At 51.5% G+C, this 16,307-nt stretch overlaps 1 long non-coding RNA gene across 1 annotated transcript in view; it reads left to right on the top strand.

The window, feature by feature from the left end:
- The first annotated feature begins 294 nt into the window (after positions 1-294).
- Positions 295-16,307, top strand: part of LOC142908914 (uncharacterized) — a 61,294-nt gene continuing 45,281 nt past the window's right edge. The window contains exon 1 of the long non-coding RNA XR_012932032.1: positions 295-515. This is a non-coding gene — a long non-coding RNA (uncharacterized LOC142908914). The remainder of the gene's footprint in view (positions 516-16,307) is intronic.

The raw sequence follows: 16,307 nt of genomic DNA on the forward strand, positions 1-16,307 counted from the left end.
CCGCGCTAATCGGAGGTGCGGGGGGGGGGGAACAACAAACTAAACACACAAAAACAGTTCTACAGAAATACAATTTCAATCTAGATGTAAAAATTAGGGTGATGGTGAACTGGCACAGGAAGAGCTGCTTTGGGTTTGCCAGGTGATGAAAGAATTGATGAGCCTCATTGAGGTCACCAATTCATCAGAGGCGCAGCATGCGTTGTGAATTAAATAATCAGTGAAGGAACCGCGTGCGGTGATATTAATTCAGGACGCGTGCAGAGAAAACACGCGCGTCGTTCTATACAGAACAGGTGCGTGGCTTAATCTCATCAGGAGATTAAGCAACGGACCGTGCCAAATGCAGCCCAAGTTTCATATACACTGCACGAGGACCCCCTAATTTCCACCGTACGGATATGCGGCGAGAGACCACAGCAGAAGCCCAACCCGCCACGAGCATCTCTGCCCATTATCCATCTAGCAGTGGAGAGAGAGGGGCGTGACCACGGAGAACAGCCACGCTGAATGCTGTAAGTAGCTGCATTGCACCACCACAGGCTGCTGGCTGGTCATGATTTTGAAAATATTGTATTATACAGCAAAGCAGGGTTGTAAATTAAGAGTATTTCCCCCCCCCCCCCCACCACTGGGTGGGTTTCAGTGGTGGTGGTTGGTGGTGGTCTGGTCTGGGAGAGAAGACGAGCGAGGTCAAGCAAGGACATTCCAGCAGTGTGGGGCGAGGGCAAGGGAGGCTGCCTCTGGCACCATCCTGTGGGGGAAAGGGAGCGGTGCGATGCGTTGCAGCTGAGCCCCCCCCAACCCAACAACACCCACATGTCAATAGTCTGACGTATGCTGTACTTCTTTCGCACCGTACGTAGCCAACCGTGCCGTCACTACGGTCTGACTCGTGCCGTTAACAGTCCTGCTCGGCATGATAAGCAGTGGCTGATAAGGGGTGGTGGTCTGGCAGTGTTGTACCCTGAACCCCCGAGAAGAGCTAGACCTGTGGGTGACGAGAATATTAGCTCGGAGGGCCACATGGGGTTCGCCATGGTGAGGAGTGCCATCTACCAGAGTGCAGAGGTCACGACGTAAGGTCACTTGTTTGAGCACCCAGTGGGAATTCTGCGGTGGAAAGGGTGTCGCATCAAAGGGATGTTAGAAGTATTTACGGCAGTGGTTCTTCTTAACCTGGGGGTGCAAGCATCCCCTGGGGGTGCAAGATGCCCTTTCTAGGGGGTGCCAGACATGGACAGATGTTTTTACGGTAAATCATCGAAACAAATTAACCACGGCCACGTAAGTACAACTGCTTAGTTTAATCAGACCTGATTTATTTATTAACATTGAGAATCAATGGGGTGCAAGGCTGCAGTGAATGTGAAGAACCACTGATTTCGGGGGTGTCAACAACTCTCCGAACCCCACGGAGAGCAGAGTCAACATCGCAACGGTTGCGAACCACCGGTGTGACTCGCGCTACTGTAGCGGATAGTGGGAACGGCCCCATATCCGGAAGGATCGGCAAAACGGCCTTTTATGGTCACAACGGTGGATAATATTATTGTAACTTTCTGACCCGTCCCTATTGGATATATGTGGGTGGGGGGTGGGGAAAGAGCTTCGTAAATCGTCGGATTTCTCCCGGGATAAAGAGATTCTGATTCTGAGGTAGTCTCTTATCCGAGGAGAGAGGTAAGTGTGGAGTGGGTGCGTATTTGGTCGTTACTACTTGTAAGGCACTGGTGAGTATGTGTTGTGACCTTGATGTGGGGAGCGGGAGTGTGGCAGTTAGCGCTACGCTGGGCTACGAACCTGGCGACCCGAGTTTGGTTCCCGCTCACGGCCAACATAGGTGACGATTATCTTAGCCGGTCCTGGGCCTCCCTTAGGTCGACTCAGCCTCAAATGAGTACCTGGTTCGGTACGTAAAAAAACATCGCCACTAGGGATACAAAGGCTGCCGGGCGTGGTGCTGGCCACCCACCCCCTCGTGTGCCTTCATAGGTGCTATTCACTAACGGCACTTGCCCCTGTAGTCAGTTAAGGCTACACGGGGGAGATCTTTGTCTTTGTGACTTGATGTTCGAAGTTGCGCTATCGTGTGGAAATGTGTCGGGCTTGACCTGGCCTACAATTAAGGACCGTCAACCTTAACCCCGCCACGCGAGCACGAGTGACCCGGCTCGCCAAAACGACATCGGTGACGCCGCAGACGGTTTTATAGATGGTCATTGCAACGTCACACCCGTCGCCTAATCGCTCGCGTGTGACTTTCATCACGGTGCATTACTTGGATTAACAATGTACGAGTCTCGTGCTAAGCGGAATGCAGAAATGAAACGGTAATAATGTACTTGAAAAAGTCTTTGACCACCCAATTATTAAGATGGCCCTGCCAATGGGCCTCCTTGAAAACGTTTTTCGTGCAGAGGGCCATTGGGCGTTGTTGTGAAAAGGTCAGTTTAAATTGGGTTGAAAATGTAGTTATGCATGCATCTCTTATACTCGCTGGGTCAAAAAGCGTTTCACCACTGGGTTAAATGTTTTGCTCCTATGACTGCCGTCTGTGCGAAATACGTAGAAATATAGGAATCGATAGTTTCCTTTTAATATCCGAGGTACTAGAGAAAAAAAAACCCCAAGGTATGACTAAAGCAGCTTTAACTGATCAGTGCGAAGCATTCAAAACGGGTGCTTGATAAATTTCAGATGACTCGTAAACGCACGTATCCGAGCTCTAATGTTCATAAGAAGATAGAAAAGCCGAGGTGAATGCAATCCGTTTCCAAACAAATCCCGCTCTTACGGAGCGGCGCTCATCCGTCGGGCCGTGCACTAAATGGTGCTCCTTGTACCCCCCCCCCCCCCCCCCCACTTTCACCGACACATTCGAGCCGCGACCAGCCCAGACGCCCAACCGTTACAGGAGGTTGTCCACTGCCTCTTTGCCCGCGCCGATCTAACACCAAACTGTGAAACTCCTCTAGCTCCGAGCCAAGCGGGGATGTGGAGGTGGTGTTAATAATTTTCGTTATAGGTTGGATCGGTCAGCACTCGACTCGTTTTGGGGCGTGTGATGTCAACGACGCGGCTTGGACTCTGCAGTGGGAGGGGGGGGGGGGAGAAACAGGCTGGAGCTGGCTTGGCATGTCTGCGGCCATAACCCTGTTGCAAAGCGGGGGGTATTGAATAATGCAACTAGCACGAAAGGGTCCCGCATGGGATGGGTGTAGTCAGGTGGAGCCTGTCACTGCTCTTACCTCCCAGGGTGAATCCAGGTTGGTGGCTTGCAGCCTTCGCCACAGGAAAGGGCTCGGCTCAGATCCAAAATTGTTGAGGCTTCTCCTGGACCTTTGCCGCAAAGCGGATGGCCAAGGGCTTGTAAAACCGCGGAACGATCATGGCGAGGGGCATGGCTCCCACGCCCTGCGTCTTCGTGAACCTCATTTGCCGTTTCCCGTAGCGGCTAATTGGCCTGACACCGCGAGACCGGTACCATTCCTTGTTCATCTCCGACACTGCAAACGACGCGAGCAAGAACGTCGGACACGAGTGTGGGGGTTTGCACCGCGCGCGCGAAAGACGAAGTAGAATACCGCTCCGTAATGCGTTTTCCTGGAATGTTGGGGCAATGCGGTCAGTCGGCACATAGTCAAGGGCTGTCGCGACACACAGAGGTGTGGTGGCCTGCACCCCATGCCTGGCCATATTAACCTCACCACTGCTGATGTTTACACACCCAAAGCAGGTGGTCGTTCAAGGCCGAGTTGACCGAGGCATAGGCTCGCTGGTAGGTCACGACACAGACCCCGGAATTTTGCCTTTTAAGCGGCTATGGTGACTTGTTATTTGCACCATCCAAATGCCCCCACTTGCCATCGCACGCTCACACGTGACGTAGCAATCGAGAGTGCAGGCGCTGCAACTGCACCGGGGACCACAAGAAATGGGGTTTCGGGGCACGAGGAACTGAAAAAATTGGGACATTGGACACGGGGGGGGGGGGGGGGGGGGGCAGAGCAGGCGGTGAAACCGGAGCAGAATGCACGAGAGACGTCATCAGATCCATGTCTCGGTGTGCCACGTCCTTTCTCAAAGAAATCCGAATCATACTATGCATTTATACTGCAGGAATCCGATGAGCTATGAAGCTCTTTTTCACAGATATGCAGTAGGGGGCGGGTAAGAACGTTACAACAACAAACAGTACAACATGATAGGAGTGCAAATTACAAGAAAGGTCAACAAAGAAGTCGGCCTTCTATTTGTCTCGGTCCGTGATATTTACTCCGGAACTTTGCATTCGGTTATTCCAGCTGCATCAAATTATTTATTCTCTTGAGATGCCTAATAATATTTCAAGTCAAAACGCAATTTTTTTTTATCATTCGCCGTTTTGTTTTCTCCTTCCGCATGTCCAAGGGAATCTAACTTTGCGCGAATCTCTCTCAACTATTGCGAATTGGCGCGCTTGAAACGCCGTTTGCTTTCACTCCCGTGCGCATATTAATTATTGCGCCCATAAGTGGACCGGACCGCCGGCTTTGCTGATGATGATGATGCTTGCTGCTGATGATCATGATGCTGCTTCTGCTGCCGATGATGCTGGAGACACCGACCCCCCCCCCCCACCCCCACCTTACCCTGCTCCGCCGCCTTGCGTCGCTCCGGGTTCAGGCACTGCCGAGCGTCGTTGTTGCACCGCTGCTCTTGTGCCGCGAGTCTCCCCACGATCATCATGGCCAACCAGGCGGCAAGCAGCGCCCTGCACACACACAGACCCCCCCCCCCCCCCCAACGCTCCGACACTGTAGCCTCAGCACGGTGCTCTTCGTTGCAAGGCCCGCGGGAGCAATGGTGGCCTTGAGTACGACCCCTGGGCGCGTGGCCTCCCGACAACACACAAATGTGAAATCACTCGCCCCCCGTCGTCATCATCGTGCTGCTGTCAAACCCCCCCCCCCCAAACCCCCAATGGTTACAAATGCGTGGCGGCCCTCGCAGTGACGATGTCTTATCGGCGAGAGTGCCCCCCCCTTCCCCTTCCTGAGAATGCGAGAAGAACACTGCCTTAGCAGAATGTTGGGGACAAGTGCTGTTAGCGAGGGGCCCATTTTAAAGGCCCGGCACGGTGCACAGTTTACGCACGGCCGCTGTCGCCTCTTCGGCGCCGATGTTCGGACACCCACTTCGGGTACTAACATTGGAGCTGAGGCGACTGGGGGGATTCCACAAACAGTGGACAGGTAAGTTCCGATATCCATCGCCGACAATATAACCCAGATAGCCGGGTTTGTATTTATGTAATGCGCTAACCACTACACCACCGCTCCCCGCCAATAAACACACACAGGGGCACATATAAACCATGTTTGCACACCATGCACACACATGCAAGTGCACACAGATCGAAACGCACGCACGCACGCACGCACACAGGGCTTCTCGTAATAATGTCGAGTATAGAAGCGTAATCGTGTTTGTAGTCTCGTTGAATATTTACGAGGTGGAGCAGAAAGGGCCGTTATTCGCACTTTGCGCACTATTAACCCGGGCGACCCGAGTTCCATTCCAGGCCAAGGCTGACATCAATGGCGAGTGCTAACTATTCTTTTTCCATTTATCAGGTAAGGCCCACGAAGCTATATAGTTATTTTTCGGAAGCGACCTGGCCACAAATGATAGCTGAACGGATGTGGCTTATCAAGTGGAAATGTATAGCAACCAGATACTCCTAAACGCATGTTGATTTTATTTTTAAAAACGAAGGACCCGGAGAAAAATCCGCGCGACCACAGGGGAGACCATGAAAACTCCAAATATACAGGCGGTCAGGGTTGGGACCCAACCCACGTCTTTCTGCATACCAGGCAAGGGAATTAACATCTCGCCACCGTAGTGGCCTGGACTGAAAAGACGATGCTGGCTGGGGCTCACCATCTCGTCAGACCCGCACTCATCAGCCTGGTGAAGTATGGGTATTATACATGCCCGCATACTGTTTATTTTATATATATAGTTTTTAAAAAATCTCGTTTTTAACAATGGTATCGCTTTTGCTTAATGCATTTAACTTGTGGCTACAAAGATTCGTACTAAATAAAATAAATAATTCGCCAAACGCTGGAAGTAGGGGCCATCCTGAAAGCGAATCACTTAAGGCTGGGGTCTTGGTTCAATACATAAAGGGGCAGCCCTGCAATTACTTGCTCACGCTGACCAGACGTCTTAGAATAAGGTGGTGGGCGTACCCACAATTTACCCCAGCGCACGCGACTCGGCTGCCCATCGACCAACTGTGATGAACCCGTTTGTACTGTCGGGTTGACGAGAGGCGTGGATGATGCAGGGAACCTGTCACATTGTCTCAGCTGCCGCCCTGGGAGACGGAATAGATCCCGACGTTCTAAGCATTACGCAACGGCAGCTGCTTTTGGTTTTTCCGTTTCTAGAAATTGTATGTTTATTGCGAGACATTTTGATGTGTGCGGCAAATCGGTAACCGGTTTTTAGCGGTTACAGGTAATAACTTTTTTTTAAACAAACATAGTCCAGTGCGCTAACAATTGCGCCACCGCTCCAAACCAGTATCAATATTGATACGCGGTTAATTAAATCTGTAACATTTTAACGTGCAAGAGTAACATCCCACTTATGAGCAAACCGTTCGTATAATTGTAGCGATATTTATCACACCTTTTTTAAATATAATCTATGGAGAGGTGATAAGCCCCTTCATTTACAAGCTGTCATCACTTGAGGTACGGTATGAGGTTCACGGAACAGACTTGCATTTTTAACCACTTGCCAAGGTTATGACTAATTTGCTTGGCGAAGTCAGATCGGCCTCATGCCAAGGGTTTGGTCGACTAATTAAGTATGCGCTGTGTATTTTGAACTTCTTTTGCACCGTACGTAGCCAACCTTGCTAATTACTACAAGGCTAAGTGGAAGAGAGCATGGGGGCGAAGATGACCACCAGCGGCGATGGAGCGGATGAGATCGGCTTTTGCGCAGGAGCGAGATTAATCGTGGGCATCGGGTAACTGACAGATGACGACAGCGTGGGGGTGGGGAAGCCCCGACTCCATCAGTGGCTGGAACATGGCTCGTGAGAATGACCAATTAAAATGTTCATTTTGCCAGAGAAAGTGAAACTTGAGTCTCAGGTTTCCAGGAGGCTCGTCCTCAGGTTGGCTGCATTAAACGATTGACTTTAAATACGTATTTTTACTGTATACTTAGAAGCCAAACAGCCACAATAACAATGTAAACGCTACCAATAACTTTTAGTAATGACTGGTTAATTAGTCCAGAGCTATAATTGTTATAAGTCCACATGACCCGCATGATAATTCCGTCGTCTTTCAAGAGATGATACAATTTGTTTTATACAATCCAACAAATATCGCCTAAAGCATGCGAAGTCATCATCACGTGTAAGAAGTGACGACGACGACAATAATGATGATGGTGTTGCTGGTGATCAATTTTTAACAATCGGCAAAAAGTGGTTTTGTGTAACCCAGATCTAGATGTAAAAATTACGATGGTTGCTGTTTGAAGCATATTTACATGCACCTAATGAATGATGATTCATTTCTACAACCCATAGGATGAAATTACAGTACAGAGAAAACAATCCACAAGTGTTAATCCCTTTAACACACTCCCCTATCAGACGTGGGAGCCATCGCTTCCACAATTTTCAATTGACCCGTTGAGATAAAATCGACTCGTTTTATACATACATCTGGTCGGGGTTATTTTTGTCATATATATAGACGGATCGGCCAGTAATATATTACGGCACCTGTTTGGCGATCGACAAATACCTGTTCTTGCTCAGCTGTGCCATCGCTGCGTTAGCGACACAGGCGAAGGAGGGCTCTGCGTACAAACTTTTGCCGTTTCGCGACGAGGCCAAACGGGGTTGGACGTTCCGTGCCGCTCTCCTCTCCGCCCAACGCTTCTTGCGATGCAGGGAGGCGTCGGTGTCCAGGAGGCTGTTTTATAGCTGCCCTGTCCGTAACCCCCCCCCCCCCCCCCGCAACACACCTGCATGGGCCATTCGCGGCCAAGCCATGACCAGACAGTGCTTCTTTTGTTGATGCGAATAGACCATGCGTCATTTGCCGAATTGGTGGGGGGGGGGGGGGGGAACTGCACGGGTTTTTTGGAAGACAACCATTGTTGTTGTCGCTCCACCCTCAAGATGCCATTCATCATCTCCCTGGGCCTGGGAAGGACCTCTTGCGCTTTCTCCACTTCAGGTGTTCGCTGATTGGAGTTGCCGGCGCTCTGTCAATATGTTTACATAAACGGGATAGGCAAGTACTTCACTCTCTCCTTAAGAGTGGCGTAATGAGAACACCACAATGGACCGGGACCTTTTTATGTAGTGAGATGCAGATGACTGCCGTTCTTGGGTGATTTTTAAATAAACTACTTGCACGCTGTGATACTCCAAGCTTTGTCTAATTCTGCAGTGGATGCGAAAGTGCCCGGACTCCACAAACTTGATGTTTTTTTTTTTAATGTAGGTTTTACTGTGGCGCCACGGTGGCTAGGAGATGTTAACTACATGGCCTGCTACACAGGAGGTCGTGGGTTCCGTCCCGACCCTGACGCCTGCTGTATATTTGGAATTTGCATGTTCTCCTCGTGGTCGCGTGGAATTTTATGCCGGGTCTTGTCGGGTTTTCCCTTCCACATTTAGAATCGACATGCGTTAGGGTTTTTTTTTGCTGCTATAAATTTCCACTTGATAAGCCACTTCGTTGAGCGACCATTTGTGGCCAGGTCGCTTCTGAAAAAAACAACTATATAGCTCAGTGGGCGTTACCTATTAAAATGTTTAGTTTAATAGTTTTAAATACAATACTGGCCTATGATCTAATCAATCGGAATGTGCCCGATCTCTTCATATCTCGGAAGTTAAGTAGGGGGTTAAGCCTGGCTTGTGCGTGGATGAGTGACCACCAGGGTGGGCAATATACGGGGGAGGGGAGGGAGTTGCAGCGAAATCTATTCTCCTGCACCACTCCTCCCGCTCGCTGTTCCCCGAGGCTTCGCCAACCGGCACGGACGAGCGTGGCGAACCACTTCCGATTCGGCACGGTTGGCTACGTACGGTGCGAAAGAAGTTCAGCAGACATGCACCCAAATAACCCTTGCAGCCCACACAGCGTGCGGAGGCCAACATCCAGGAGTGTATTGACAAAAATTGGCCGTGCGTGTACACACGCGCACAAATATGTGCCAGGACTAGGGACGCTGTACAAAACGCTAAACTTTGAGCGAGGGCCGAATTCGTAAAATCCTCCCGGCGGATGGAGTCTCGGTTAATGTCACCGTATTAGTGATCTCGTTCAGATCGTTCACTTTTTGTGTGTGGTGGTCTCATCCTATGAAACAAAACGTGAACTTTCTCTTTTGCCAGTACCAAAATATAAGAATAGGTTTTTCCCCTTTTTTCTGGCAACAAAACAGACCTTTTTACGAGGAATCATGTCTGCATTCACCACAATACTTGTGGTCAGAATGCAAACAAAAACACACTCTGATAATATATGTGGCATTCTCCTTGAAACTGATTGATCCACACCATAGACAGCTTTCTTTTGAGCCTCGTCTCAAACGGTGTTAGACCAGAGGACGCCAAAAGGCATCGGCTTTTCTGACAGCACTTGTGCGGAATGGGCACACCCAAACAGGGGTTCTGCTGTCATCGCCTGCAGATTACTGAAGTCCTGCGCTCGTAAATGTTGATCACTTTTCAAAACCATATTTACTAAGATCCCTGTGCTACACTGCCATCGTGGGCTCGCCTTTGCAGGAATGTGTGGTTTATTGCATGAAAGGTCACAATCTTGAGTGACCAACACGGGGTAGTTCGTGTCTGTCTAATATTCGGCAACACCATTGTTTAGTTGCTGTTGTGACACTGCCGTTGGCAGTGGTGCACCGATAAACAAGTCTACACATTTCCGCAACAACGCTGGTGACGTTTCAGGCAATGACCCTTCATAGCAGAGAGAAGGGCCATTGCCTGAAATGTCACCTCATGTATTTTTTTGGAGGACAGTTTTGTGGGTAAATGACCATTCTCTCTACTATAATGAAGGGTCATTGACCGAAACGTTGCCTGTCACGTCTCCTCGATAAAGAAACGTTATTGACTAGATTGACTAATGCGATATTTTTTTATCCGATTAATTATTTTTATTATGCGAGAGAGACTGCTCGCAACCTGGGTATCTCGCGCATAGCATCCGCGAACGTCAGGCCTCGTGCCCCCCCCCGCCCCCCATGTAGGTGCTAGTTGTCCACATCCCTGTGGATCTTGAGGGATATTTGGCCGTACGGTCACCACGCTGGTCCGTGCGGGTTGGTGAAGGTTCTCCTGTCTAATGGCGCGACGGTTGTTTTTGGTTCGGCGTCTGAATGTAGAAGACTGCCGCGTGAAAAAGGTGGAGTGGGCAGGGGGTGGGCAGGGGGTGGGCAGGGAGTGGGCAGGGGGTGGGCAGGGGGTGGGCAGGGGGTGGGCAGGGGGTGGGCAGGGGGTGGGCAGGGGGTGGGCAGGGGGTGGGCAGGGGGTGGGCAGGGGGTGGGCAGGGGGTGGGCAGGGGGTGGGCAGGGGGTGGGCAGGGGGTGGGCAGGGGGTGGGCAGGGGGTGGGCAGGGGGTGGGCAGGGGGTGGGCAGGGGGTGGGCAGGGGGTGGGCAGGGGGTGGGCAGGGGGTGGGCAGGGGGTGGGCAGGGGGTGGGCAGGGGGTGGGCAGGGGGTGGGCAGGGGGTGGGCAGGGGGTGGGCAGGGGGTGGGCAGGGGGTGGGCAGGGGGTGGGCAGGGGGTGGGCAGGGGGTGGGCAGGGGGTGGGCAGGGGGTGGGCAGGGGGTGGGCAGGGGGTGGGCAGGGGGTGGGCAGGGGGTGGGCAGGGGGTGGGCAGGGGGTGGGCAGGGGGTGGGCAGGGGGTGGGCAGGGGGTGGGCAGGGGGTAACGACCATTACCCCAGTAAACAGCGGTCGCGTTTCTACAACATCACTGACGTCTTTGTGAAAGACCCAATTCAGAATATCTCTCTGGGTTTGATCGTCCACGAAGCTCCATGTTTACCCTCAACCGCATCCCCACTGCACAAACCATGGCAACAAATGCGGATACCTGATGCACAAATGTAAAATATATGTTTTTTTTAAAACCTCTCCAGTGTGCGAGCTGTGGGTCATCCAGAACAGACGCGCACTGCCCGATCCACAAATACGAAGGGGACATCACAGCGACACACCCTGCTGCTGCTCCTGCTGACGCGGTGATCTGGCTTGACCGCCACAATGTGAAGTTGTAGTGGTTGCTCCTGCTCCTGCATCAGCCGCACGTAAGGAAGGAGGAGAACTGTCGTCTGCGCACTGCGGGTGAACTCGAGAGAATTTCCGATCGTTATATCTTTTATTACAAAAGCCCGGCGTTCCATTTGTCCGTCAACTAAATTCTTCGAGCCTTAGAAGAAGGCCTGAATCAAAAAGTTATAGAAAGTGATGGACCCCCCCCCCCCCGCTCCCGGATATGGGCTGAGGGTTTCCAAAAATTGTTGCCTCTCTCCAGAAGAGTCGCTTCCCCCCTCCCCCCCCCCCCCAAGGCAATTTATTTTGTAGGTATATATGTCTACACACCCTACATACAATTGTAGTGGGTTCCGGAGACACTTCGGATAGGCAACTTCTTTATTACAATACAGCACTCCAACAGTCCTGATACACTTCAGCCTAGGGACACAGTCTACTCCTAGCGTGACGTGACACTGGCTACGCTCTCGGGTCCTCCGGCTATGATCACCCTAGAGGAGGCTACCCTGACCCGACCCAGCCAAGGTGCGGGTCTAGACCACTGGTTTCCTCGAACCTCGCCCTCACAAGGGCGTGGGGCCGGGAGTCCCAGAGTCCCACCACCACCGGCCCAGAGTCCCACCACCACCGGCCCAGAGTCCCACCACCGGCCCAGAGTCCCACCACCGGCCCAGAGTCCCACCACCGGCCCAGAGTCCCACCACCGGCCCAGAGTCCCACCACCGGCCCAGAGTCCCACCACCGGCCCAGAGTCCCACCACCGGCCCAGAGTCCCACCACCGGCCCAGAGTCCCACCACCGGCCCAGAGTCCCACCACCGGCCCAGAGTCCCACCACCGGCCCAGAGTCCCACCACCGGCCCAGAGTCCCACCACCGGCCCAGAGTCCCACCACCGGCCCAGAGTCCCACCACCGGCCCAGAGTCCCACCACCGGCCCAGAGTCCCACCACCGGCCCAGAGTCCCACCACCGGCCCAGAGTCCCACCACCGGCCCAGAGTCCCACCACCGGCCCAGAGTCCCACCACCGGCCCAGAGTCCCACCACCGGCCCAGAGTCCCACCACCGGCCCAGAGTCCCACCACCGGCCCAGAGTCCCACCACCGGCCCAGAGTCCCACCACCGGCCCAGAGTCCCACCACCGGCCCGCGCAGCATCCCGGCCCTGACAAGGTCAGCGGGTCGAGGGGGTCCAGGGTCCTATCTAGCTGCTGGTCTTCGGCTTCGGTCTTCAACTGGTCCCAGATCGGCTGGGGAGGTCCCCTTTGATGCCCCTTGCCCATTGAGGGGTTGGGCTGCGAGGGATCCTAGAACCCCCGCACTTCCCCCCCCGTTGGGGGCGCCAAGGGGCTTAGCTGTATGGGGATCCTGAGCCCCCAGCAGCCCCTCCCCTTTTGGGCTGGCGCTGCAGCCCCTCCCCTGACGGTACGAGGTTCCATCTGGTGCTACACAACAGAGGGTAGTATCTGCACACATTCGGGGGGGGGGGGGGGGGGGGGGGGAGTACATCAGTGGAGGCGACGGGCGAGGTATGAAGCGCCGAGAAGCCCTCCGGCAGGGGCTAAAATAAGGCGGCCACAGACGGCCGAAATTGTCGTTTATAAGAAAATGGCCTAAGTCTAAATGACACAACGTGGAAAATCTTGTAATTTCCCAATAAGTCGAGCAGATTTTTGATTTAAAGCTTTCGTGACTGCAGTAATTCATATTCTTAGCTCTTTCGGTAAAGTCACGTTGAAGGGAAACAATAAAATAATATGTATTTTATTATTGTATTGTTTCCCTTCAACGTGACTTTACCGAAAGAGATAAGAATAAGTCAAGCAGATGTTGGGGCCTATATTCAGCTTAAATTGGTAACCACCAAGTGTAAAAAGCCAGGTGTGTGTAGTATACGTTGTTGGCAGTAAAGGACGAGCGTGGCCAACTTTCTTCAAACTATCCCTCATGGCGCACAAGACATGAGGGGGGCTCATCCAGAGTGGATGAACAAAAATAGGCTCTACACCAACAAAAAGTTATACCCCCCCACACACACACTAGGCAACAGCCTCGCTTGACAATCGTCTGTAGTTTTAATGCATGCCCTGGCATCGTAATGGAAGAAATATATAAAACAACGGAAACGCTGCTACAGTAATGGGTAAATCAGGGTATACTCGGGTCAAAGAGAGCCCTTTTGGAATTTAACCAGGACTGTTTTATTTCACGTAGAGCATTGAAACTTAATAAAACTGCTAAATAGAGCATGCTTTTGTAAATGTTCACAACTATTTGCAATTTGAGGTCGTGGGGGTGGCGGCTGTGTTTGGCACACTGCACGTGGGAATCTGTCAATGTGAGTTTGAGTCTTAGCCACGGCAAACATCGCTGGTGTGAGGTGGTGTCTTAACTAATCCTCAGGCTCTCCTGTCACCAACCCACACTAAGCAGTGTTTGTGAAGTACGGTCTAACTGCCCCCTTGACTGACACATTGTGGGCAGGCCTTCATCCAGCAGTAGATTGACGAAAGACTGTACATTATTATTATTATTGAGACTTACCATTCAGAACATATTTTGCATTCAAAAATAAAACGCGTAATTATCTAAAATCGTTAAAAATTCCAATTTAGACATGGCCAAGAAGCCAAGACAAAACTACTGGGGTATTTTAGTTGGAGCTGCAGTACAAATGCCACCATTGATGGTAATTTCCATTGACTTTTAAAGTTCATCCTCTTGGCCGAACAAACCTGTTCTGTTTTACCTCCCGACACCGTCCCCACATTTATACAAAGTCGACTTCACGAGCAGCAGCAGCCGCAGCCGCCTCTCTGCTAGTCTGCAGCAAGGGCAGCAAATCGTCGAGATATTGGCACAAAGCGCCCGCTAATGGCTCTAACGTGATCAGAGTAACACCCGCGATTGTTAATTGGCATGGGGTGGCATTGGCATGTGACGTCGCCGGCTGCTGATTAATGGAAAGGGGGGGGGGCGGCGGAAGATGGAGGGGGGGGGTGTTGGGGGGGGTGTTGGGGGGGGGGGCGCACGCGCGTCTCCCCTAACTCTTGCTCTCTGTCACGCGCGCGCTGGGACGAGGCGCTCGTGCCGTCTCCGTGGAGACTCCCTCCAGGCCATGCCCGTGACGGACGGGGCCGCTCGCGAGACTCGAGCAAGGGCCAGCGCGCGAAGCCCGCTGGAGCCGGCACCGGCTATTGAACCGGTCCTTCCCATCATTGCGTGCGTAACGTGCCAAAACACACGCGCGCGCACACACGCATATACACGCGCACACAAAAGCACCGTTAACACTCGCGCCTCGCCGCAATAAGGGGCCTGGGTTCGATTTTAGACCTGGGGCGTGCCTTTCTGCGTGGAGTTCGTAGCTTTTCCATCCCCTCTGTTCTGCGTGGGTTTCCTCATGGTCCTCCGATTTTCTCCCATGGCTTAAACAAACCTTAGAATTCCACTGGTATTGGCTGAACATCCCAATGCTTAAACATTACCTGCAAAGTACTCAATTGGCATGACAACAACACCGCCCCCTAATGCAAACACTTGGCAGGACCATCCTGAAAAAAGTCTGAGACTCCGTGTGGCAAGTGATATCTGAACTAGGTCTTGTCCTCGTTTCAGTCAACTCGGCCTTACATGGTGCAGTGTGTAAACATCACCACTGCGCAGATACAGGCGGTCGGGCGTGGTTCCTGGGCACACAACCCCGAGTGCCCCATCACGGGACCTCCTTTGCCAGTACCAAAATATGATAATAGGTTTTCCCCCCCTTTCTGGCAACAAAACAGGAGTTAAGATGTTTAAACACCAAACTGAAACCTTTAACAAGGAGTCATGTCTGCATTAACCACAATACTTGTGGTTGGAATGAAAAAAAAAACATACTCAAAGACGGTGCATATATTATCAGTGTTTTTTGTTTGCATTCTGACCAAGTATTGTGGTTAATGGAGAAATGATTTCTTGTAAAAGGTTTCAGTTTGGTGTTTTAACATCTTAACACCTACTCTTTGGTTATTTCGGTAAAGTCACGTAGATAGAAGAAAATTAATAGATCGAAACGTCGTGATCTAATAATTTTCTATCTACGTGACTTTACCGAAAGAACCAAAGAGTATGGATTCCTGCAGTCACGAAAGCTTCAAATCAAGATCTTAAAACCTAAATTTTGATTTAAAGCTTTCGTGACTGCAGTAATTCATATTCTTAGTTTTTTCGGTAAAGTCACGTTGAAGAGAAACAACAAAATAACAAAATATATATAAACAACAAAATATATATTTTGTTATTTTGTTGTTTCTCTTCAACGTGACTTTACCGAAAAAACTAAGAATATCTTAAAACCTGTTTTGTTATTCTTAGCTCTTTCGGTAAAGTCACGTTGAAGGGAAACAACAAAATTGTTCCCAGAAAAAGGGGAAGACCTATCCCAGCCTTACTCTGCGATATCTCACAACAAATGGCCCCAACAGTCTGTCGGCTATACGGGGGATTAATGTGTGTCTGTGTGGCTAGCGAGTGCGGTTGGTCTCGCTCATCAGCAGAATATGTGGCTGCAGGAGGCCCCTGTGGCTGACGAGATCCCCGGGTCACACTCAAGGCCGTGATATAGCAGCAAAACGGAGCCCTTTATCATCTCGTGGCACACGGGAATCGAAGAGGCAGAACGTCGTAATAGTGTGGGGCGCCGCGGCGGCGAGATGTTAACTCCCTTGCCTGGTATGCAGGAGGCCATGGGTTCGATCCCAACCCTGACGCCTGTATATTTGGAGTTCGCATGTTCTCCACGTGGTCCCATGGTACTCCGGTTTTTTCCTCTACATTTACCAGGTAAAGCCAACAGAGCTATTTAACTCTTTGACAGAAATGTGGCTTATCACGTTGGAAACGTATTCGGCGAAATAATCTGAACGAACGCTTCTAAATGTAGAGGGGAAAAACCGGAGGATCCGGAGAAAAATCCACGGGACCACGTGG

This window comes from Petromyzon marinus, chromosome 4 (assembly GCF_048934315.1).
Source record: "Petromyzon marinus isolate PM22_M1 ecotype Great Lakes invasive population chromosome 4, UKy_Petmar_22M1.pri1.0, whole genome shotgun sequence".
In the NCBI taxonomy this organism is placed as follows: Eukaryota; Metazoa; Chordata; class Hyperoartia; order Petromyzontiformes; family Petromyzontidae; genus Petromyzon; species Petromyzon marinus.